Raw genomic sequence first — 25,178 nt, forward strand, 5'->3', positions numbered from 1 at the left:
GAGCAGAACGGTGAGAGCTGAGGCTGCAGAGATCGGTGAGGGCCCGGATCATATAGGGCCTTGGTAGGGACTCTGGATATCCTTCTGAATACAATGGAAAATCACAAAAGTATTTTGCAATGCGGAACAACTTGATCTGATTCATACTTTAATAAGACCCTTGTGGGTAACGTATGGGGAATAAGCAATGGAAGCAGGGCAAGGTAAGCTGATGGGAAGCCAGTGGGAAGAGTACTGCTGACCTTGAGAGAGACACCGAGGTTGGACTGGGATGATGGCGGGAGACGGGCAGAAAGGGGGACACGAATTAACAGTAACGGTCACAGGCCTTAATGCTCGAGTTGGACACAGACACAGAGTGGTACAGGGTGATGGGTATGTGATATTTGGGGATGAGCCACAGTTTTTGTGCAGAGACCTGACAGGAGAATAAAGTGGGGATGTTGACGTCGGTAAGAAAGGTTGGTGGGTTTTGAATTCCCCCTAGAGTCGCGTCTGTTTCTCTGTACATGACGTCAGCCGAGCAGGGATGGGTGTTCCTACTTCTGCAGAGAATTGCGTGTCCTCCTCATCGACTAATTCGAGAGGCCGACCTGCCCATCCAATTGCAACATCTTGAATCTGCTTCTTTCTATCCAGGAGGAGATTTCCAACTAAGATGCTAATCAAAAATTCCCGTGTCCAGAGTTAGAGATGTGTGCCTTTGGGAGGATCTCAGAGATGCCTCCACAGAGGCTCGGTGTGCTCTCTCTCCCTCAGAGAACACAGTTCCCTTCAGCCCACTGGGTCTCAGCAGAGAAGATTTCACACATAGCCCCTCTCAGACCCTGGGGACCAACCTCCCGCTTGGCCGAGCTCTGAAAATGAGCACGAGTTCCGGGCAAAGGGCCTTCTCCAGGGGGCCATCTGGCAGATTACATGAGGACAGTGTACAAAAGGGTGGGAGGGTTGATGGTATAAATGCATTTTAATTTTTGCTCTGAAACTGATTCTGTCCTTCTGTTTTGTTAAGCAAGTGTTCTTAGGCCAGACATGATTCTCCTTTTTTCTTTATATTTGATCATCCAAGAGGTTTAGATAGGGGATTTGTTTTAGGGTAAGAATCTTTAAAAAAAAAAACCTTGCAAATAGCGTCTTGTTAGGCATTTTGACAAGTGAATTCTCCAGGCAGTATTGAACCCCCTTGTTCCTCCAGGGGGTCTCCAAAGGTATACATGTTCCAAATCTGACCCAAAACCAATGAGACTTTTCTTTTTTTTAAGAACTTCACCATGGGCAAAAGATGTCACTAAAGAAGGTGAGAAAAGAGCAGGTCCCCATAATCCAGAGTCCCTCCCAAAGAGCCCACAGAAGTAAAGAGGAGATGAACGAGAGAAACGTTTTATTTATACACACGCAGGAGCCAACCAGAAAAGTACCTACCATGTTAAATGGTGAAAGTTAAAGGCTTTTTTATCAACCTAACTTAATAGGGAAAAGGGAAAGGAGAGAATTGGCTTCCATGACAGGTTTTCTTCTGCATCTTTTGAATCTCAGTTATCTTCAGCTTAAAGAGGTTTTGTATTAACCGTGGGTTCCATCTGACTTTCCATTCCTCGAACTTTGTTCTTCTTTTTCAAGATTCACTCATGTATTCTGACCCCCTGGATTTTCCACGTGAATTTTAGATTGATTGTCAATTCCTGCAAAATACCACCTGGGATTTGGGTAGGCATTCTTTGAATCCTTAGATCTATTCATGGACCTTTGTCATCTTAGTAGAATGAAGCCTTCTGCTCCATGAATATGGGATTATTCTCTTTGAATTTAGGTCTTAATTTCTCTCAACAGACTCTCTCATCTATTGTAGTCTTCAGTGTCCAAGTTGGGTACTTCTTGCTCACCTGTATTGGATGCTGATTCAGAAGAGACACGACCTCCTGGAGAACCTCTGCTTCCACTGAGCTGAAATGGAACTGAGTCCTGAGAAGGCTTTAAATTCTTTTAAAAATAGGATTAATGTACTTTAATTACTCCATAGATGAGTAATGAATGGGTCACATTAGCATAGGATTTTAATCCTTTTAGAATTAGTAGAGTAATACAGACACAGTACAAAAAATTGAAATATTGCCTAAAAAAGAAGTGATTTGTAATTCCCACCCACAGCGGTGTCTGTCATGAATGATTTGGTGCTTATGTCTCAGTCTCTGTGTCTCTCAGTATGTCTCTCTCCATCTCTGTCTCTCACACACTCACAATCAGATCAATTTCCATCTATATTGATTTCACACACATGTGGTCGTGCAGATGGGACCCTGGATGCAGAGAGTGGGTCTGCATACTTCCACCCTGAGGCCTCCCTTGACATTGGGTTGAGACCAGGCACCCACTTTTCCAACTGAACAGCATTCATTCATCCACATGAACCAGAACGAATGGACCCCATCCCCTCTCCATCAATATTATTGTTGCTTTAATTCCGACTGTTTCAACCAGTGCTGTGATGAACACCCTTGAAAAGGCATCTTTGAATAGGTGTGTAAGGATTTTAGCGGGATGAACTGTAAGTATCAGATCTTCTGAGGAAGAGATGCATCTGTCGCACTTTGATGCGTCCTGCACCCTGTTCTCCTGAAGAGGAGCGTCCCTTCACTCTTCCCTCCAGGGGATCTGCTGGAGCCTCTGCCTGCTTACATTGTCACCAGGGCTGGTTGTCACCTGACTAAAGAACCGCCAGTGTGATGGTGACCAATGCTGTCTCTGCAGTGTTTCCGTCTGCCTCTGTTCTCACCTGAGAGGTCAAGCATCTCTAACACACACTGGCCACCTGCATTGCCTCTCATTGGAACTGCCCATGTCTGTTCTGTTTCTGTTTAGAACACTGAGTTTCAAAAGGATTTTGGACTACAGGAATGGGAAAAATTTCTCCAACCTTGGGTTATGAGGAATGCATTTTCCAGGTTGTGGTTTGCCTTTCAAGCAATTTTTCTGGGCTTTTACTAATTTTTTTGATTCGTTTGGTTTTGTTTTTGCCACAGGAAGAGCTAAGCATCTCCCTTGTGTCTTCTGGCTGTGGTGTCACAGGGGGAACAGCAGTGTCTACCCTGAGATTATGCACAGAGTTACCAAAAGGGCTTCATTTTGTGCATCACATCTTTAATCCCCCTGCATATCCCCTGAAAATAATAAAAATGCTGTTTCAAGTGAAAACAAACAAAAATCCTCAGCCCCAGGTGAAAACATGTGGGCAGGAAGGAAAAAATCCTTTTTTAAAATTTCATTGGCAGGGAACAACCAGTAGAGGTAAAGACACGCAAAGAGAAAGAGGACTTGGGGTTGTCAGGGGCTGGGTGAGGAGGGAGGGGAGTGCATGCTCTGGATCCAAGGTTTCACTTTGAGGAAAGAAATAGTGTGAAACTAGATGGTAGTGATGGTCGCACAACATTGTGAATGCCCCTAATGCTCCTGAATTGCACAATTTAAAAGGGGAAAAGTCTACATTTTATTACATGAAACTCTAAAAAGAAAAATAAAGGATGTCATAAATGATGTGAAACAAGCAAAGGAAACTAAAGAAAATGAAACAAAAACATCTCCAGCGGAAGGGACGTCAAGTTTGTGGGGGGACTGGCGGTGGAATTTTGGAGAACATTTTGGAGAAGAAGGTGTGGGTGGGTGCAGAGGGGACTCTACCCCAGGTGGTGGTGATGCCTGAACTATTTCTCCGTTGCCCAGCAGTCCAGCTGCAGACGCAGGTTCAGGAGGAGCTGCAGGAGCGGCAGGAGGGAGCTCGAGGTCTCCTGCTGGATCCAGTTCGTCCCATTTTTGGTCTCTGACATCTTCCCCTGCCCCTGCCTCCTCTGTAACTATTGGAAGTGGAGAGAGTTTTAAGTCTTGTGGAAGATCTCATGCTGTGAGAGAGGAAAAATTTACGCACCTGCCTCCCTTTCCATGTGCCTCTACAAGGACAGAAATCTTCCCAGAGCTTTCCAGACAGCTCCCACCCAGAAAGTGCCCACAGGATGTATTCTGTGACTGAATATTTCCAGACAGGTGTTCTGAGGCCATTCTTTTTTCTGGTCCCAACAGTAGCCTCTAGGGACACCTCCCTGTGTGGCCCAGCCTTCGCCCCACCCTCACCTACACACATACACCAGCCCTGCTTTTCTGACCTTTGGTCTCTGCTTCGGGGGCTCCTGGTCCTCCACCTGACTTGCAGCGAGGTGGGCACGGTGCTCCAGGTCAGACCAGGGTGTGCTGAGCTACCCGTCAGCCCCGGGTAGGTCCCTGGGAGAGCCCTGGGTGATGTCTGGGTCGGAGGCCTGCCCCACTGATTTGTGGGCCATGGTGGTGGGGACCCCTCCATATCCAGACCCACCAGGAGTCTGCGCTGGCCCTCAGAAGAGTGACACACCAGTCCTTCACTTGGGGAGGGGGCGTTGGTGTTCTTATTCATCAGCTTCTTTTCAACATGTGGTATCTGGCTCTGCAATGATAGTGACCAGCAGCTGACCCAGCATGGAAGTCTCAGAGTCCTTCCCGGCCAGGAACACTCCTGATTCTGTAGACTCTACCCTCTGCTGCTAGATCAGACCGGAACCTTGTTCAGCTCAGACATCCGGGAGGGAAAATGCATACCCAGAGAGCATGGGCTCCACCTCGGGCGGCAGGACCCTTCCCCGGCTCTCCACATCCCAGCCAGCCAGCTTTGTCCTGGGCTGTCTACGTGACCGGGCCCCCAGGCCTCTGTCCTGCTCTTTCTTGAGGCAGATACCCATCCCCAACATGACTGCTCCACCTCCACCAGGCAGGATGGGGCCGTGTGGCTACCTGGATGTGATCTGAGTGGTGGCCCAGCCTGGGGGGGCCTGCCCTGGGCCTCCCTGTGTTACCTTTGGGTCTCTCTGGCCAAAAGGCCAGAGGCGCCTTGGGTGAGACCTGACCCAGTGCCGGCAGCGTTGGTAGAGACCCTCGCTGAGGGCTTTCCGGGGCCTGTGGCCTCAGGATAATGGGATGCAGCAGAACATGCCTCTGTCTCCAACCAGGTGAGCTGAGTAGGGACTTCTCTACAGAGCGGGTGCCTGGTGACTTCGGTTCCAAGTTCTGTTGGGCTCTATTGCCAGGGAAGTGAGGTCACTTCCTGGGGTCCACTTCTCCAAGCTTCCTCCTGACACAAAGCTCCTCAAGGGCCTTTCTGGGCTTCCAATCTCTCATTTCTCACTCCATGCCATGTCCACACACAGTGACACCAACTCAGCCCCCCCCATAGCCCTGGGGAGGCCTGGATGCAACCAGTGCCGCAGCTCTGAAGACACAGCTGGGTTCAGACCTGGCTCCCCCTACTCAGCAGTGTTATCATCCTGGACAAGCCACGTGCCTCTCAGGGTCTCCCCAATCCCCCATCAGCACAGTGGGGATCATTCTGGCCCCTGCTTCCTAGAGAAGCCATCCTGTCTCTAGACCTAGAAACACCTATTGCATCTGTCACCCCCATGGGCTGGCATCACAGGGAGATCGTGCACAGACTCAGCAAAGGAAGGAACCCACAGAGGGCTGGCGGAGTGCAAAGCACACCCCACACAGGCCGGGGTCTGCCCTGGGGTCTGGAGAAAGTCACTTTCCTTGCTGCTTGCTTCCCCGCTCACAGTCGTGAGACCGAAATTAAATACAACTCTGACATCGTCCGCTCTGGCATACAACCTCCTAGGTCATTCTGTCATGTTGACATACAGGCCCAGTGTCCCATCTCGGCCTCTGTGGTGGGCTGCCCCACAATGGCTTCCTATTTTTTGCCTTCTGTTCCCACACCCTTGTGGGATCCCCACACCCTTGTGGGATCCCCACACCCTCCCCTGGAGGGTGGATCGACTTTGGGACCAGGTTCTGACACATAGACTGACTTGTGAAAATGTATGTGAGTTCCACTCATTACCAGCTCCAGTGTTCCTTCTCTCTGTCTCTGTCTCTCAGTGCCTCTCTGAGTTGTCTCTCTCTCTGTTTCTCTGTCTCCCCCTGCTTCTCTGTGTTTCAGTCTGTCTGTCTCTTTTCCTGTATGTATGTGTGTATATATTTATGTGTATATGTGTGTATTTATGTGTGTGTATTGTACGGTTCCAGGGCAGGTCACTTCTGAAAATCCCTTGACGACATATTGATTATTTTGAATTCATGTTACTGAAGAAACATTATCTTTGAAAATTGTGCAAGCACTTTGGTGGGATCTTCTCTAAGGCTCAGCACTGCTAGGGAAGGGATGCACCTGTGGCACTTTGATGCATCCTACACCTTGTTCTGCCGGAGAGGAGCGTCCATTTGCTCTTCCTTCCAGGGTACCTCCTGGGGCCTCTGCCTGCTCACGTTGTCACCAGGGCTGGTTGTCACCGGGCTAAAGACCTGCCAGGGTGATGGTGGCCAATGCTGTCTCTGCAGTCTGTCTGTCTGCCTGTGTCCTCACCTGAGAGGTCAAGCATCTCCAGTACAAACCGGCCACCTGCACTGCCTCTCGTTGGAACTGACTCTGTGTGTTTTGTTTCTTTTCAGAACACTGGGCTTCAAGAGCTTTTTGGACCACAGGGATGTGAAGCTTTTTTCCGATCTTGGGTCATGAGGAAAGGTTTTTCCAGGCTGTGGTTTGTCTTTCCAGCTGTCTTTCTTGGCCTTTGTTTTCTGCTTTTGTTTGGATTTATTTTGCCACAAGAAGAGCTAAGCATCTCCCTTCTGGCTCTGGTTTCACAGTTAGAACAGCAGTGCCTACCCCAAGATTATACACAGAGTTACTAAAAGGGCTTCATTTGGTACGTCTCATCTTTAATCCATCTGGACTTTCCTCTCAAAATACAAAAATGCTAATTCACGTGAAAACAAAAAAAATAATAATTCACCCGTCCCTACTTAAGATATGTGGGCAGACAAACCAAAAAAAAGCCACCTTTTATACGATTTCACTGATAGGGAACCTCCAGGATACGTAAAGACATAGAGAGAGAAAGGGGATTAGGGCTTGTCATGGGCTGGGGGAGGTAGGACGTGGGGTGCTCTTTGTATACAAGCTTTTACTTTGAGGAAGGAAATAGTCTGAAACAAGTGGTGCTGGTCTCACAGCACTGTGAATGCAATTAATGCTCCTTAAAATTGCACAATTTAAAATGGGAAAAGGCTAAACTTTATTCTTATATACTTAAAACAAAAATAGAATATAGTATAATAGAAAAGAAAAAATCTGACTCCATAGAAGATCTGTCCTTTTGGCTTTAACCCTTTGCCCTCTTTTCTAGGCTTAGTTTTACTAGCTCTGCACCTTTTGTAAAACAATGTTGCCTTTAGCCTTAAATATACAGAAGAGCCTACTTTCAAGGCTTTGATTTTTTAAGGATATTAACACTTTTGCACTTATATAAAGACAACAGGTTGTAGAATAGAAAACTACTTTTGTTTTGTTAGGGGATTTACAGAGGCACTATGACCTGGTCTACGTAAACAGCTGTAAACCAAGATAATGGCGGACTAATATCTTGGAGAACCATCTTCCCCATGTCAACTTCAGGCTCCTTTTCTACTAAAAAGGGGAGGGGCTGTGGTTGGTTGTTGCAAACTTGTTGGTGTAGGAATTCTTTGTTCTTGGAATCCTTTGCAGCTGTCCACGTGGGTCAGATCATGGTGTTCCTGCAAAACCTGCAACAAAACAAACTTTTTCTATTCTGCAACTTGTTATCTTTATAGGAGTGCAAAGTGTTAATATCCTTAAAGCTCAGACTTTTGAGAATAGGCTCTCCTGTTTATTTCAGGCTAAAGGCAACACTGTTTTACAAAAAGTGCAGAGCTTGCAAGTCTAAGCCTAGATAACACGGCAGAGGGTTAAAGGAAAAGGAACAGATCCAATATGGAGTCAGATTTGTTCTTCTCTATTACAGTGACTTTTGGTGAGAGCTAAGTGGATGATTCCTGGGTGGGTCCTCCACTGTCCCAGGCTGGATTTCAGGCAGGATCCCTGCCAGATTCACCATGATTTTGGACCTAATCTACCACAGAGAAACTGAAAATTATTGGATTAAAATTACCTTTCAAAATCCCTTCAATTGCCTGTAAACTATACCACAGCAGGGGATGTCTCATTGGCCAGTCAACTGCCAGTCTCCCCTGATGCAAGGGACAAGCGTTGCGGCAAGATCCATGGTGGCCTGGCCAGTGCACCTTCCTACTTTGCTCTAAAGCTTTGGCTTCCTCACTTTGACACTTTAAAAGCTCCCTTCCCTCTTCCCTCTGGCCTGGTGTGAATGAACAAGTTCCCTGCACCCACCTGTGCTGAGTCCATGTCATGCACAAAGCCCCATGCACACAGCCCACCATCTGATTTCTAACCCTGGGATTAAGTGCATACTCTGAACTCCCCCACCCCAAAGGTCCGCGTGCCCAGTGCCTCCGCCCTAGGAGTCCAGATCACCATCAGGACCGTCAACCACCGAAAGCCCAAGGCCAGTGGCTGGCAGTCTGGGATCAACCTGACCCATCAGGTCAGTTCAGGCACAGGCTGCGGGGATCAGGGTGCCAAGGCAGGAATTGGAACCACCTTCATCCCAGCCTGCCTCACCCTGTAGCCTCAGACATTAACTCTGAAGGTGCACACTAGGCTCGATCCCCCACTGGTGGCAGTAGTCATCATTACTGGAGCTCGGATTTCCCCACCCCAACCACAGGGTGAAGGGTGAGTGAGTGAGCTCAGGGTAGGGGTGCACTCAGATTTAAGGGGATCCCATGGTGTGGGGGTACAGGTTGAGAGGTGTGGGGCCCGATCAGAGTGGAAATGACCTGGCTGAGAGGTGAGGGGGATAATTTCAGGATGTTGGGTGTCCTGTGCTGAGGCATGAGGGGTAAGCTTGTGGGTGTAGGGGCCATAGGTTAGGACCTAGCAGGATGGAGTGTCAGGGCAGGGACCATGGTGTGAGGAGAAGGAGCCCTGTCTTCAAGGTCTGGTGGGAGACTGGGCCTGGCCAGTGGTGGGAGGGTAGTAACAGGGAGGGGAAGTTGAGCAGGGAAAGTGGGGCTGGGTGGGTGAGGCCTGGCCTAGGGCAGTCGTGGTTCTAGTTCAATGCCAGGACCCAGTCGGTGGCTGGGTGAAGGCTCTGGGGATGGAGACCCGGCGGGACAAGCAGGAGGGGCCCCACCTGGCTCCTCCCGGCCCCAGCGGCCAGGGCCGGTAAAGCAGGAGACCCACCCGAGCAGTTTGCGCTGCGGGCGGGAGGAGGAGGGGCGCGCACGCGCAGACGGACAGACGCGCGGACGCCGGAACCCACCCAGAACGCGTGGAAGCTGGCGGCAGCCGGTTGCTCCTGGACCAGCTCCTGGAAGAGGAACACGGCCTGGGGCCTGGGCCGCCGCTTGCCCGCGGCTCGGCTGCCGCTGCCAGACAGTTAAGAGGGCGCTGGTGGGGGCGCGCTGCTCGGGGAGCCGGCGGGTGACGCCTGGGCTGTGCAGCTGAGGAGGCGCCCAGGGAGGGGTGCGGAGGTGAGGTCCCGGCCGCGCGTCCCGTTAGGACCCTGAGGCGGGTCCCAGCCGCCGCTGTGGTTCGTGGTAACCCCGGTATTAGTAGTTCCTGAACACCGTGTTTTTGCCGCCGCTTATACACGGGTTTAGGAGAGCAGGTACAGCCCCGGGAGTTGGGAGGGCGCCGGACGGTTCCAGAGCATCTCCGACTGGCCCTCAGACGATGGCCTGCTCCTTGCAGGTGGGTGCGGTGCGGTCGCGGGGCCTCGGATGGAATGGGGACTGCCCCATGAGAGCCCATGGATTTGCTCCCATCTTACCTGCGGCCTGACCTTGGGGGCGGCCTCTAAAGACCCAGGTTAGTGGGACTCAGGTTACAGGTCAGTCTGCTCCTGGGAGATGGGCTCGGTGCGATGAGTGTGCTGGGATGGCTGCAGCAGCAGCGGGAAATTGTTGCAACCCCCGCGCTCTCACAGGGCAGCCCCAATCCCGCCATCGCAGCCGCCACCTTTCCCTGACAGCACAGCACCCGCCTTCCAGGAGCAGGCTGACCTGTAACCTGAGTTCCACGAACCTGAGGCAGCAGAGGCCAAGCTCAGGCCATGCGCTGGGGAGTTTGAAGCAAATCCAAGGGCTCCCATGGGCAGACCCCATAACCCGCCACTGCCTTCAACCACACCGTGCCCTCCTCCCGAGAGCAGGCTGACCTGCGGACCGTGCCTGGAGCAGCAGAGGCCGAGCCCTGGACAGGCCATGGGGGAGATGGGGGCAAGTCTACCAGCTTGCCAGGTCGCTGCCCATCTCCCTGCCGCTGCCCCAGGTTCGTGGATCAGTTGTTTTCAAGTCAGTGGTTTCCTGAGATGCAGGCGTGGTGCAGTCAGGTGGCGGGGGCTGCAGGGAGGGGTGCTGCCCCAAGGGGAGCAGGTGGACTTGCTCCCATCTCCCCTAGGGCCAGACCTGGGGACGGCCTCTGCTGCCCCAGGTTTGCAGGACGCATGTCATGTCAGCCTGTCCCTGGGAGGAAAGCTCAGTGTACTCGGGGCAGCCTCAGTGGCTGACAAGGATTTTAGAAGTGGGCTCTAGCCCAGCATAACTAACTCTCCTTTCTTCTCCTGCTTCCTCAGTTGGTGGCTGTATCAGCATTTTCATTATAGGTTATTGCTAGATAATGAACATAGGTTTCTGTGCTATATAGAAGAAACTTAATTTAAAATCTCTTTTTATATATAGTGGCTGACATTTGTAAATCTCGAACTCCCAAATTTATCCCTTCCTATCCCCTTTCCCTGGTAACCTTGATTGTTTACTAAGTCTGCAAGTCTGTTTCTGTTCTGTAGATGAGTTCACAGTGTCTTTTTCTCTCTTTTTTTACATTGCACATATGAGTGGTATCATTTGGTATTTTTCTGTTTCTGGCTGCTTTCACTTAGAATGACGATCTCTAGCTCCATCCATGTTGCTGCAAATGGTTTTATTTTGTCCTATTCATGGTAGAGTAGTATTCCAGTGTATAAATATGCCACAACTTCTTTATCCAGTCATCTGTTGCTACATTTAGCTTTCCTCCATGTCTCGGCTCTTGTATACAGTGGTGCTGTGAATACTGGTGTGCAGGTATCTTTTCACATTGGAGTTCTTTCCAGTTATATACCCAGATGTGGGATTGCTGGGTCATAGGATAAGTCTACTTTTAGTTTTTTCAGGGATTTCCATGCTTTCCATAATGACTACACCAAACTAGATTCCCACCAGCAGTGTAAGAGGGTACCCTTCACTCTACAGCCTCTCTAGCATTTATCATTCATGAACTTTTGAGCGATGGCCATTCTGAATGATGGGAGCTGATACTTAATTATAGTTTTGATTTGAATTTCTCAGTTTATTAGTGATATCGAGCATTCTTTCATGTGCCTATTGGCCATTTGTGTCTTCATTGGAGAAATGCTTGTTTAGGTCTTCTGCCTATTTTAAGATTGAGTTGTTTGTTTTTTTGTTATTAAGTTGTATGAGCTGTTATATATATTCTGAAAATTAAGCCTCTGTTAGTCGTATCATTTGCAAATATTTTCTCCCATTCGTAGGTTGTTGTTTCCTTTTGTTTTACTTATGGTTGTCTTTGCTGTGAAGAAATTTATGAGTTTAATTATGTCCCTTTTGTTTATTTTTTCTCTTATTTCCATTGCCTGGGTAGATTACCCTAGGAGAATGTTGCTAAGATTTATGTCAGATAATGTTTTGCCTATGTTTTCTTTTAGGAGATTTATCATGTCTTGTCCATCTGCATCTTAAGCCTGTACTCAACATCTGTGCTTCAGTTTTGAATTTTGAGCTTCTTAGAGAAAACCTACTCTTAGCTCATACGTCAGATTCAACATGTCTAAAGCTGATTTCATAATCTTTTTTCTTGCAGCGTCTCCACTTATTCAGTGGGATAATCATTCTTTCGGTCTTGAATACACAAAGGCTTGGAGTGGTCTTTGATTTATCTTTCTCTCACCACCCTCCACATTTTGTCAGCTGCTTGAACTGTATGTTTTTGGTTTCAAGTGTCTATTCTGATTGCTGATACTCTGATGAAGAGCTTTCATCCCTGATACATGAATTTTTCCTTCTGCTGAATTCTTGGATATTCTCTCCCCCCCTTTCAGTCAACCTACAGTTTTGGTGCTCCCACATCTACAGTCAAGTCAAAGACTTAACACAACCAGATCTCAGCCAGGGAGTCTCGACCCTTCATCATTTTGGACTTACCTTATTTGTTCCAATCATTATGTAACTTAGCCTCCTAGGGTAACCTGTGCCTTATTAAAAACCAGGAGTCACCAGCCTTTTCCTATCCAGTCCTCAGTTAAAACAGCTTAGAATTGCCCTGAGAACTAGTTGGAGCCCCATCCCCTTCATAGAGTCTTCCCTATTTATTCCAAATACTTCTAGCTCCTCTTTGTATTCCTGTACTGTTTATGATCAGTAGTCTGTAATCTTGGATTTGAGTACTGACTTGGTACCATTCCTGGGTGGTTTCCAATGTGTCTCCTCACTTAGCTGGTAACTGGAGAAGACTCACTTGTTCAGCCTCCTTTATACCCCTCACCCTGCTTAGCATCGGGCAATAACAGGCATCCAGGCAGTGCTTACCTTCTTTATTTATTCGCAGTGGTGGTGGTGTGGATTATAGCTAATAACTATTAATTCAGTGTTGCAATTAAAAAAGAAAGCCAAGAAAATCCATAAAACTTTATCTCCATGTTCAGTTTAGTGCTTTACCTCAATAGTTTTCTTAAGACTGTGTTTACATTCACATAGTGTTCAGTGCTTGTACAGTTCCCTGAAGCAAGCAGGTGAGATGTCATTATGTTTGACTTTCATGTTACATTTCATATTGGATATATTTGTGCAATGACAAAACCTTCTTTTATAAGTAAACAGCCGGAAGCCCAGAGAGAATAAGAGCCTAACCCAGGGTCACCTGGTTAGTGTTTGGCACAGGCCAGGACTGCAGTTCACATCTTCCAGCTGATCCTCTTCCAGTGCCTTTTCATTCCACTGCTGGGAAATGTAGCCCCATCAGCCAAACGGCCAAGTCACATTGCTGCCCCTTTACCTGCCAGTGATGGCAGTGCTTCAAAAAGTGGCAAAGGAGAGGTCAGAAATAGGAGTGATAAAAGACATGGAAGTGCTGGAAATGGATCCTCAACCTCCTCCTCCCTACTTGAGCGCCACACAAGTGTCCCACTCTGACAGTGCTGTTCATTGTTTATAACATAGCCTTAAAATCAGACTGATCTTTTATAGGACATGCTTTTATCCTGGTCCCTTTCCTACTAGTAGTCACCGTCATGGGCAGAAAGTGCCTGGCTGTGCTCTGTTTCTCACGTAGGTGGGAGGGAAAGTGGGAGAGGGAGTTGGTTGAACTGAAGCCGAGCTTTTTACAGCTCTGTTGTTCTAGGACCAGAGCAGTTCCACTCTTGCTTTCATCACCTCTCCACCTCCGAGTCCCAGCCACCCATTCCTGCCTGCTTCCCCACATGCCACGTCCTGGGGGAGGACAGAGTGTTGGGCAATGCCCCCTCCGCCCTCTGCTCTGGGAGGTGCAGGAGTCTGCATTAACTTTTGAGCTGTTTTGGTAATTGGGCTTTTCCAGCTTTTCTAGACATCTCCTTTCCAGCTCTGAGAAATTGGAGATGTAACTTAACCATACATGGACTATACTAATGTATTCAGTGACATTAGTGTCATGTTGTCTATAATTGTGTTCTGTGACTGGATAGGAGGTTTTTTATCTCACAGGATGCTTCACATCTAATTCTAAAGTCCTAGAGGCTTGCAGGTGTAATCCAAGTTCTTACATGTCTGTAAGGTAGACATGAACATTATTTGATAATATGACCATATGTTCCTAGATTACGGTTAGTCCACCGGCTCTGTATCTAATGAAAGTTTAAATACCAAACGCTTGAAGAAAATTTGTGGGCCATGTCTTTTTGCCTGTAAGTAGTTGCAAAAACTGAAATCACAACTCTACCACAAGCCACAGTGTTTCCCAGTAGAGAAAGCCCTCTAATTTTACAACCTCTAAGTAATGCAGTGGTTCTTTGAGTGAGATGAGGGATGCCAGAGTATTTTTTGGGACACTAGTGTGGCATGACAAGTATTCTGGGACTGGTTACAGTTGAATCTCTACTTCCTATATCCTGGACTGATTACAGAGGCAATGTTAGTGCGGTAACTATCTTGTGAATGCAAGTGTAGCTAGGAAGACAACAGAGAAAATAGAAGGGATATAAAGAAATGGAGGGACTTCATAGCAGTACAAATGGTGACTTTGACACCACCAGCTGCTGATGTGAACTTGGCAAGAATTTGTGAGAAGTGGTGGGTGTCATTGCAAGCAGGAGAGTCCTGCAGCTTTTGGGGTGAACAGGCAAAGGGGAGAGCAGATATGGTGGCTATCCAGGGGCTATTTTTGTCCTGAATGTGAAAATGTCCAGTCCCCTGTTCAATTTTGCAGCCACAACTTCACATGACTCAGGGCATTATTTCCACCAGAATACCATAAAAATATAAACAACCTCTGTTTCCCAAAGTGTTTGTTCTCGATCTGAGATGACTGTCCTGTGCTGGTAGGTAAGTGGGCGATGGGGCCTATTACATCACCCCCTTTCACTAGAAGTCTACCTCGCTGCTTTTCAACCTACTCCTAGAGGTGCTGTCATTCTGTTACACCTAGGCCTGTAAGACCGTCTTGCCTGAATCCTCACGTGAAGAGGGATGGTTATGTGCAGTTTTAAAAAATTGCTTGGGTCATGTGGTCCTTTGTTCCTTCCATTGGAAATCACTATTCCAGAGCAAATAGTATGCATCTATACAAACTATATTGTTTGTAAGATGTCTTTAGAGGTTTTGCAGTAGGTTTAAATATTTGCTTGGTGATGGCATCTTGATTGATTGAAGGAGGCAACCCTCACTAGGGGCATTGTGTGCTTTCTGTCTGAGAGTTCCTTTACTGGCAGCAGAGTGTTCGTAGGCAGAGTTAGAAAGTTACCTGATCTGAGAAGCCGAATTTGCCCACAGCTGGGAATTGGCGGAAGAGTCTGTTATGGAAGGAAAGCTTTAGGATTATCTGGTAGCAGAGTTCTGGGATCCAAACCCTGGGAAACCTCAGCTTTTGTAGAGTATGTTCTGTAACAATAGGCTATAGGATAATTTTTACACTTGTTATAGGATGTAGAGTTGGGGAAAGGCTTAAAAGTGCAAGAACCTTAAAAGAGAATCTCCGAATATTTTAAAGAAGACAGTTCTCAGAATGAGAGCTTTTCTGGAAAAGACTAGCTCTTCACTTCACAGGGGAAGCAGGGAGCAGGTGTAACTGCACTTACGGTAACTTAAAAGGTAAACCTTACCCTCCCACTTAGCTGTTTCCTGGTGGAGGTTCATCTCCCACATCTGTAGTTTTAGACCTGATGTGTCATTTTCTGGTACTCCATTCTGCTTCTTAGTGAGAGACTGACCCAAAGTCACATAGCAATTGAAAAATTGCGCAAAGGTCTTTATTGTTAAAAATGTGGACCTGTGGCAGGGTGCTGCATTTGCAAGTGACTTTCAGTACAGAGACCACTGAAAAGAATGCAGTGTTATTTCTTATTTTATTCCTTTAAGCCTTTGAATAGAAGGTTTTCTTTGCAGAGTGTCTGGAGTACATCAGAACAAGCAGGAACTAAAATAGCTTTAAGAAAGCTCCAGTATAGACGTTGCTTATAGTGTGGTATCTGTCTTATGTTAATTCTTTAAAGCAGGAAGTTGTAACTCTCAATTTCTTAAGCAAATATAAACATTCTTGACTCTTATTGACGTTCTTTGTTGGGTGAAGCTGCTTTTGCTTCCATTCTGAGCATTGAAAGGCCTTCTATGATACTTCTACCACTCCTCAGTATTTTATTTTCCCTCTGTTGTGAACTTGTTTTTAAACTTGAAGCATATATAAATATCACTAACTTGCTACATATGTCGATATTCTGTGTTACATACTCAGAAAGTTTGTGTACATCACACGTATCTACATAATTCCCCCCTTTCCAACTGTGTTCCTGATGAAAGGATGGTGGGAAATGGCATTATGGGGATATGTCTTACAGTACACAGTGTTTCCCCTGTTCCCTCTACCATATCTGGATGTTCTTTCATCTTTCAGCTTCTAGACTTACTAGCTCTTTTTCTTAAGCCAGGTGTATCTCATCCCCCTGCGCACACACACATGTGTACACACACACACACACATTCTACTGTAGGGAGTAGTGTGCACCATCCAATTCTCCCACTCCAGCTCTGGACCCACCCACTGGAGGCAGTGTCTTGCACGAATTAATTTGTAAGTTGCTTTTTAAAACTCGAGTGGTCAGGAAATAGGACTGATATCCACACCTAGTAGGCAGGCCCTCAAGGACAACTTCTATGGTTAATGCCAGGTTATCTTAATGTTTGAGTACCTGGGTTTCATGTCTTCCTGTGCCACCTGTGTGACCCATGATTCCCACATTTCTGTCTCCTGCTAGAATTTTTCTCTCCAACTCTGGACTCTTACAATCTTCTGCTGATTTGACATCTTCACTTGAAACTCTGATATCTTAAAAGCAACATGTGTAAAAACTGAGCTCTTTGTTCTCCTACACCCCAAACTGGTTCTTCCTGCAACCTCCCCCATTCAGTTAGTGGAAACTTAATCCATCCAGCTGCTTGGGTCAAAAAACTTGGAGTTATTCTGACTTTCACTGACATACCACATGAATTCTGTCAATAGATCTGGTTTAACACTGCCTTTAAAACATATCCAGAACCCAGCCACTTCTCACCATGGTTCCTGCCTCCACTGCTGCTTCCCTACCCTGAGCCACTGTCCTCTCCTCCTGCACAGCCCTTCTCAGAGGCTTCCCTCCTTTCATCTCTGACCCGTTTCGACTATTCTCACCTGGCAGTCAAGTGAGCCTCGAAAACCTAAGTTAGATTGTGTCGTCCTTCTGCAGTGCCTCCCCATTTCACTCTGGGTAAAAGCCACAGTCCTTACAACGTCCTCCAAGGCCATACAGGATCTGCACTGACCCTTCTCCGCAGCTCCAGCCGTGCCCCCATTCTGGAACATGCGAAGTGCACGCTGGCCTCGGTGATGGTTAGTCCGTCCACCTGGGACTTCTCACCTCCAAGTCTTAGTTCTAACCTCAGTCCTCAGTGTGGCCTGCTCTGGTATTTAATACAACATCACCCTCATCCCATACCCTAAACTCTCTTTACCTTGCCCTTTTTTGATTTTTCCATGGTTCCTCTTTCCTAACATGCCACCTCCTCTGCTGCTCTGTTGTGTGAATTGTCATCTCCACCCCCATCCCAGCTAGACTCCAACAAATCTCCGTGAGGACAGGACTTTTGTATTGTTTATTTATCTATTCCAACTGCCTAGACTAGTCCTGGGTACATAGTAGGCAATCAAAAATTATTTGCTGAATAAATTAAAAGACTATTTTAAAAATGAGTCATCCTTTCAGGAATGGGTGAGGATAGGAAGCTGCATCAAGGACAATGGTGCAGTAAATAATGATATTTGCCTGTTGTTCTTTGTGTGATTTATATATGTGTTTTAGTCTTAATTTTGTATCCCAGTTTCTTAATTTAATATCTGTATTAAGGTGTAATTTACAGGCCATAAAATTCACACATTATAATTGTACAAGTCAGCCATTTTAGCTATTTCTAGATTTGTGCAACTTTGTCCTCACAAAGTCCCTTGTGTCCGTCCATATGCAGTTTGCCCCCCCTCAGTGGCACCCTGATTTTATTTATTTTTTTTTTTTTTGGCAATCACATCTCAAACGGATAATTTACACAGCAGTACTAATATAGCTTTGCACTTTTAGAAATGACACACTTAAATATGAAATTAGCGGTCATTGCTGAATGTAGGTAGCAGTATCAGACATTGGTGAGAAGAATGGACCTGAGTGTCAGACTGGCTGCAGTCTTACCCAGCTCCACCATTTACCAAGTTACCCAAATTATTTTCTGCCTCAAGCTCTTTATCTGTTATATGGGGGTAATAATAGCAGCTTACATAGTTGTTGTGAGGATTAAGCAAACAGGGAAACAAAATTTAGTATAGTGGCCTGCTTATGTTATTACCTAAGAAATAGCCTTGCAGGTAGAGGGCAAAATTCAAATCAGTTTCTAAAGTATATGTAAAATATAATCCAGTTCCTGCCTGGTTTGTAAACACTTATGCCTACTGAAGAATTTAAAAGCAGGCTAATTTCCAACAGAAAAGATCATTTCTCAGCATTTCTTTCAAAGAGAGCTGCAAAGTCACTTTTACTAAATAAATGTTCCATGCCCAACTCTGACAGAAATTTGACAACAGGGACATAATTATCTACATTTTTGTTAAAATGATGCTGACCATCAGGAAGTGTTCTCAATTATATTTTAGCCTTTATGTTGAGAAATACTGTGAGACTTCTTCTAAATTAATGGGTGGGGGCATTCATTGTAGCTCTTGTAGCCTGATAAGCCTGCACTAAATTATCTTTTTTAAACTTTTAATTAAAGTAATAAATTAATTTTTTGCTGGGGGGTGGTAATTAGGTTTTTATTTATTTATTTTATTTTTAGAAGAATTACTGGAGATTGAACCCAGGCCCTTGTGCATGCTAAGAACATGATCTTTCACTTGAGCTATACCCTCCCCCCTAAATTATCTTTAATAAGGTCTTTTTCTCTGTTTTGTTACTTTATGTACAGAAGCACAAAGCAGGGTCATCAGAAGCCTCTCAATCACAAAGATGATAGTAGTGAAAAACATTGCGCAGTGACAGTGAATCCTTGGCATATGAAGAAAGATTGTAAAGTCCTGAATGAATTAAGAAGGTATTGTTACCTTAACATACATGTAAGCATGGCTCTCTTACCTTTATTTTTCACTTTATAATGAAAATAATCCCCACCTGTCAAGGTTGCTTTGTTTGATAGAGGGACTATCTAAACCCTTTTCTGCAAGTTTTTTAAATAAGTAAGAGCAGTTAATTTATCAGAAGTGTGAATGGTGTAATCTGGTCTGTGTAGTATGGTAGCCACCAGACACATGTGGCTATTGTGAATTGAGATGTTCTATAAGTGGAAAATACATAATAGATTTTCAAGACTTTGTACAACAAAAATAATGTAAAATATTGTTAATAAGTTTTAAAAGTGTCAATCACACTTTTGAAATGATAGTATATTGGATATTTTGGGATAAATGTAATTATTACTGGAATTAATTTCACTTGTTCCTTTTTATTTTCTAAATGGGATTACTGGAAAATTGTGACTTGCACTATGTTTCTGTTGACAGTGCTGGCTTCTAACTTATTGCAAATAATATGAAAAGGAAACTTTGATTAAAAATTTTGTAATTGAGTAGTTGATTTGCATCATATTAGTTTCAGGTGTACTAAACAGAGGCTCAACATTTTTATAGATTATATTCCATTTAAAGTCACCATAAAATAATGGCTATATTTCCCTGTGCTGTATGATACAGCCCTGTAACCTATCCATTTTATACTTAGTACTTTTTACCTCTCAATCCCCTAACCCCTTCCTGCCTCCCCTCTTCTCCTTCTCCCCATTGGTAACCACCAGTCTGTTCTGTGTACCTGTGAGTCTATTTCTGTTTTATTATAGTCATTAATTTGTTTTATTTTTTAGATATACATATAAGTTAATACATAGAATATTTGTTTTTCTTTCTCTGACTTATTTCACTTAGCATAATACCCTGTAGGTCCATCCATGTTATTGCAAATGTCATTATTTTATTTTTTAGTGGCTGAACAGTATTCCATTTGTGTGTGTGTTCATGTGTATATATGCGTGTGTATATATATGCATACATGTATATATACATATATATATATATATATATATATATATATAATATACCACAACTTCTTTATCCAGTCATCTGTCAGTGAACATTTGGGTTGTTTCAGTGTCTTGGCTATTTTAAATTGTGCTGCTGTGAACATTGGGGTGCATGTGTCTTTTTGAATTAAATTTTTCTCCAAACATATATCCATGAATGGGATTGCTGGATCACACGGAAGTCTATTTTCATTTTTTTATGGAACTTCTTTTCTGTCCTCCATAGAGGCTGCACCAATTTACATTCCCACCAACCGAGTAGGAGGGTTCCTTTTTCTCTTAAAAGGTAAAAAATTCTCTACATTTACCTACTTTCCTTTCAGTTTAGGACACAGTTTGGCAAAAGCAAGATAGAATTTAATAGGAGTAAATACAGTATTTATTTTGAATGTCCATGCATTATGGATAGATATGTTATTGATGAGTTGGTTCCCTATTTTTGTAGGTGCAGATGTTTTTATAGCTTCACAGACATTTCAGTCTTGCAGAGAGAAAAATTTCTTTGTATTTTGCTGAACTTGTCCGGGTGTCTTTATCGGATTTGGTCCAGGCCTGCAGAGGTGAATACACATCCAAACCTGAACCATTTGAATGTCTGCAAGATATTAAGAGTCTAGAATATCAGATCTGGACTGTAACTCTGGTAAATGACATCAGTGACTGGACTCAAGAAAACTCCATTTGAGGGCAAAACCTTTCATAAGCCAAAAAGGCTTTGAAACTGTGGCAAAGCCAGAGACTTTTGTGCGCCACTTATGGCCACAAACCCATGAGGACAACCACAGGCCTTCTGGAGTGCCAAGGAAATTCCATGTGAGGAGTCCAGCACTCACAGGAATCCAACAAGTCCCTGTCTGCCAGAGCACCTTCATTGCTACTGTGCTGTTTTGAGTAAATGTCTTTTCATCAGGTTCAAATTGGTTTGTTGTTATTTTTTTGCATAAAAAAACAAATTCTTGTTCCCTGGTGTAAGTAAAAGCCTAACACTTTCTGATTTCTTTTGACAGAGAAAATATGAGCCTGTGGATCTAACCTCATCTGTGATGGTCTGCAGCTGGGAGCAACCAGATCAGTGTCAGTCCCCTTGCAGCCATTGGCTGGGAGCCTGCATGTTCCTTGGAATGGTATTTGAAACATGTCACACTAGCCGTGCCTTTGCTGTGGGCTGGGAGGCGAGTCAGTCAGAATCTGCATTATGGAATGTAAGTTTCAGATCCACAGCTAGGAGATCTTTTTTAATAGCCAGAGAATATAGTCATAAATATATCTATTAATGTATTTATGCAAGAACCTTTTTAAAGATTTTTTTATTATAAAAAGTTACCCCCAAAATTGAAAGTGAAAGAACAGTGGAATTAAAAACCATCTGTACCTTAATTATATATAAAGGATCATAAAATCCTTCTAAACTTTTTTTTGTTCAAATGAAGATATTTTTCCCTTCCAAAAAGGAAAATTATTATTTCACATTTTTTTTGTTTTCTCCTTTTATTATATATTCCATATCAATAAATATAAATCTTTTAAATCCCTTTTAATGGCTGTTTAACAATATATTGAACAGATATGTAAATAGTTCTAGGTTTCAGAAATTTAAAAAATTGTCATTACAATACCACTGCAAAGAATATTTTGGTGTTTCTATTTTTAGTTACTAATTTGGACTAAAAATTAACAAGTTTGCTTTTCTTTATCTAAAACATTGGTTATTTTATGAAGGAACTGTAAGGAATTTAAAAAACTTTTCAGTAATTTCAACAAAGAAATTATCTTTAAGGCAAAAATGTATGATGTATTGCAAATCTATTTTTATTATATCTTCACTTTTACCAGTGTGACATATGTGTGTGTTTGCACAAGTGCTTTAACTACCAGCAATGTAGGAAAAATCTGTATACTAAAAATGTGAAAATATTTTCCTGGTTTGTGTTTTCATTCTCCCAATATAGGTTTTGGATGACAAGCTTGTATTTGCAAAAGTACACCCCCTGTGGGAGGTGTTCTGTACATACGCTGAGATACTGCACATAATATTGCCTCTGAAGCCCAATGATTTGAAAACCCGGTCCTCAGCCTTTGATAACTTCCGCTGTTTGATGAAAGTCCTCCAAGTGGATGAAAGTATCAACAACCGGAACAAGAGTTTTTCATTGCCCTATTTGAGAAGAGCTCCATGAAAGACTTTTATATTCAGGATAGAGATACATTCTTCAATCCAACCACCAGAAACCGCATTGTAAGTCTAAACCGAGTTTAGCTGCTGTCTTGGGGGTGATTTAGAACCTGCTGTTGAATTATCAGTGATTTGGTTTGGTTGGTTTGATTTGGTTTTTAAAAGCTGCCCATAAAAAGGAAAAAAGAGAAAGAAAAGAAATATGCCTACAGATTCCTGTTAGGATAGTAAACAGTGGCTGGTTAGTTACCTTGTATAAGCCACAAGCTCTCTTAGAACATTTTTAGGTTTACTTCATCCTTTCTCAGATCAAGTATCAAGTAAGGGACAGTGTTAAAAAAAATTCAGGATTAACAGGTTTGTGAGCTCCAGGATTTGCAAGGCAGCTTTCCCTCCCCATGGTGTAAGTCAAATGGCAGAATTGAAATAAAGCACCTCATGTATCCTCCGGTGTTAACAGGAAAAGACTAATCTTCTTGACCTTGTTTCTTCCTGGGTAAAATGAAGATAATATATCAGGAGGCGACAAGCTCATTTAAGGCAGGAAACATGTTGTCTTGTTCACTGCTGAATCTCAGGCACCGGGAAGGCTGAGTTTAACGAGTGAATGAATGAACTGTACTTCCCCCACAGTTACCATGTGGGACAGTGAGGATTAGCAGCTAAGAGCATAGACTCTAGAGGGGAGGGCACAGCTCAAGTGATGGGGCACATGCTTAGCAAGCATAAGGTCCTGGGTTCAGCCCCCATCACGTCCTCTAAAATAGACATATAACCCTAATTACCTCCCCACCCCCCACCAGAATTACCTTATTATCTCCCCACCACCAAAAAAAAAAAAAAAGAGAAGTGGCCAAGAGCGTAGACTCAAGCTGGAACACCTGTGTTGGTTTCTCACTGTCGACCTTGTAAATGTCATTTACCCTCTGTGTCTATCAAGTTCCTCACCAATAAAATGGGGATAATTGTAGTACCCACCTCGTAGAGATGCTATGGGGATTAATGAATCTGTGTCAGTGATACAACTGCCCTGGCTTATATTAAGTACTATGCATCTGTCAGCTCTTTTCATAATTACTGACAGATGTTATTATCGACAAAAGACATATTAGTTCTTTGAAAGGGAAATGCATGTTAGACCATTTCATTTATCACTTTCTGTAATTCAGGCTTTTCCCTCTGAAATACCATTTTATGTCTGTACACTAGAAAGCCACAGGGCTTTCCAAATTTCATCTGTCTGGGTTCTTGTCATGATGGCAATACTGCAGATTGCTGACATTTTTTAGGGACTCTGTCTGAGATGACAGCAACCCCTCAAATTTAGGAGCTCTTCTCTAACTGATAACATCTCGCTAGAAATGAAGTTTTTATAATGTAACAGCTTCAGACGCTTAATGATGCCATAAATGCAAGGATGTTATATCTAAGCTCTTTAAATAAATCCTGTCATTGAAATAAAGGAAATACTATATTATAGCCCTCTATGACTTTGTTATCTTTGCTATCCATTTATCTGACTCTCTAAGACCAAAGAAAGCAAATACTAAGATTGATCATTACTACTATGTGGTACACGTATTTGTGGATGAAGACAATATTGAAATGCACTGTTTAAGATATTAAAATGGACACTAAACAGCTTCTTGATGCATATGCATGAACAGAACAGGGAGCTGGGTGCAGGGAGCAGACACTGAGCTTCCTGGATTAGAGACCCAGCTTAGCAGTCCAGCCCAGCAGTCCACATGTTTCATATTTATGTCCCAGCAAAATTAGCAGTGAGAGTCTTAAATGAACTTTGGGGACACTTGCAAACAGCTGTCATGATTACTATTGTGGGACACCAGGAATCTACAGTGTTTAGTTGGTATCTGTGCATAACCAGTTCTTTTCCACTAAAGCTTCTTGTAATTGCTGGTCCCACATCCAGGCTGAGGAATCATCTCATGTGGTGTTTGGGAGGGAGGTAAGTGGAGTCAGGACCCTTGTTAAGGCTGGGTGGGTAATAATCTGGTGCTAGTACAAGACAAAGGAAAGTAGGTCAGGTGGGAAGGAGAATGACTGGATTTAAACTTTGTTTCTTGAGTAAGCTAAATATATAACATCATGTCAAGTTACTTTGTTGTTTATATTCCATGTGCTGTCACCGAATAACTACTGAATTGTGGGGACAAAAATGCCTGGGTTTTAGAATTGACCCTGCCCCTAACCTGTCAGGGTCCAAGTTCCTCCGGGTGTCCAAAGAGGGGGCTGGACCATCAGGTGTCCCTCCACTGCAGCAGTTTGGGCACTTGGGTGGACTAGATTTTTGCTGTGGAACACTGGCCCGGTTGTAGAACATTAAGCATCTGCAAGGCTCTCACCAGGTACCCACGGTGGTCCCAGGACTGTGACATCCAAGCGTTCCTTTCCACACACGTTTGCAAATGACCCTCAAGGGGTTAATATTAATCCTGGGTGAGAATTATGAAAAATTATATGGTACCTCCATCCCTCCTGGCAAGTGAGGGCCCCTTATTTACAAATGACCATGAAGTGTTAGCACCAAATTTTATCAACAGAACATGTGAACATTTTGTGACAGTGACGCTCACCTGTTTGCTTCTGATTCCCAGTGCCACTTCAGCCTCCGTCAGAGGACCTCAGCTGCCCCAGTGATCAGGGCCTTCTGTACAGGGAATGGGATCCTCCTCGAAGCACAGACAAGCAGCAGCCCTTAGGTCTCATCAGGTGAGCTGTTGTGGAGAGCACCCCAGTGGGAAGGGCTCAGGGTTGTCCTCATGGCATCTGAGTGTGACAGTCCTCCAAGAGTGTTACCAACCAGGAAGCTCACAGGAGCTCTGAGCTTCATTGCCCCAAGTTTTTACTGCAGGCTTTATTACAAAGCCATGATTTATTGGGTCACTACCGACATGGCTAACCCAAACCCTAACTGTAAGTCAAACCTTTCCTTAGCCCTAAATTTTGAGCCCCTTCCTCTCCTGGTGGCCACTCACTTGTCACAAAGCTCAAAGCCCCACTCCTCTAATCACATGGTTGGTGTCTCTGGCTGGCCAGTCCCCATCCTGAGTCATCTCATGAACACAAGCCATCCAAG

General features: G+C 44.5%; 2 long non-coding RNA genes across 2 annotated transcripts; one reads left to right on the forward strand and one right to left on the reverse strand.

The window, feature by feature from the left end:
• Nucleotides 1-3,651: 3,651 nt before the first annotated feature.
• On the reverse strand, nucleotides 3,652-5,040 carry LOC140695016 (uncharacterized). Its single transcript, XR_012070693.1, has 3 exons — nucleotides 4,875-5,040; nucleotides 4,361-4,468; nucleotides 3,652-3,848 (listed from the first exon to the last, which is right to left on the reverse strand). It is a non-coding gene; the product is annotated as an uncharacterized lncRNA (long non-coding RNA).
• Nucleotides 5,041-9,227: 4,187 nt separating this feature from the next.
• LOC140695017 (uncharacterized) lies at nucleotides 9,228-22,130 on the forward strand. The gene is made up of 5 exons (XR_012070694.1): nucleotides 9,228-9,483; nucleotides 18,742-18,889; nucleotides 20,132-20,191; nucleotides 20,913-21,107; nucleotides 21,855-22,130. It is a non-coding gene; the product is annotated as an uncharacterized lncRNA (long non-coding RNA).
• The last annotated feature ends 3,048 nt before the right edge of the window (nucleotides 22,131-25,178 follow it).

The sequence above is a fragment of the Vicugna pacos genome, unplaced genomic scaffold (genome assembly GCF_048564905.1).
Source record: "Vicugna pacos unplaced genomic scaffold, VicPac4 scaffold_120, whole genome shotgun sequence".
Classification (NCBI taxonomy): domain Eukaryota; kingdom Metazoa; phylum Chordata; class Mammalia; order Artiodactyla; family Camelidae; genus Vicugna; species Vicugna pacos.